Source organism: Alligator sinensis, unplaced genomic scaffold, assembly GCF_000455745.1.
Source record: "Alligator sinensis unplaced genomic scaffold, ASM45574v1 scaffold54_1, whole genome shotgun sequence".
In the NCBI taxonomy this organism is placed as follows: Eukaryota; Metazoa; Chordata; order Crocodylia; family Alligatoridae; genus Alligator; species Alligator sinensis.
The window spans coordinates 3,394,262-3,394,949 of record NW_005841962.1 but is presented as its reverse complement, the minus strand read 5'-3'; positions in this window follow the sequence as shown (position 1 = coordinate 3,394,949).

The window sequence follows — 688 nt, the reverse complement described above, 5'->3', positions numbered from 1 at the left end:
GTTGTTGCCCAAACATCTGCTGCTGAGAGCCGACAATTTGGGTGAGGGCTTGCAGGTTTTGTCCCAAAACCTCAAGCGCTGACACAGGCATGGGTTGGGCACCGGCATACGCCGCCATGTCTGGGTCTTCCATCTTCCCGGCCAATGCACCACTTTGTACCCACCTCCGTTCGACCAGGAGTTCACGCGCCGCCTTTGCCCGGGCCCAAGATCTCGCACACCCGGACTTCGCTGGTACGCACTAGATTTTACCCCATCTGGTATCAAGGGGGACCCCAGAACTCGCCTCCCATGACTTTGATGATGCTTTCAGTGGGGGGTCTTCCCTTGGGGTATCCCCCGGTACCGGCACGCTTCTTCGCGGGTACTCTCGGGGCTCCGTCCTCCCCTACACCCTGGCCATAAGCCACCTTAGGGTCTTCCTATCCTGGCCTCTAACCTGTCCTTGCCTTGTCCTCTCTTGCCTCAGTCCACTCGGCCTTTAGCAGCGGTCTTCAGACCGGGTATGCCCCCCAGTAGGGACACTGACCTGGTCCCTCCTTCCCTGGGATGCGGCTGGCCTCTCTGCTCCTCCAATAGCCCACACCGTGGTTACCCTCGCTGTTGGCTCTGTGGTGCGGGGTGCAGTCGGCCCCTCTCTCGGTGCTGCTGCCGGCCCTCCTGCCGCCTCGGCTGCCGGGGTCCCCCC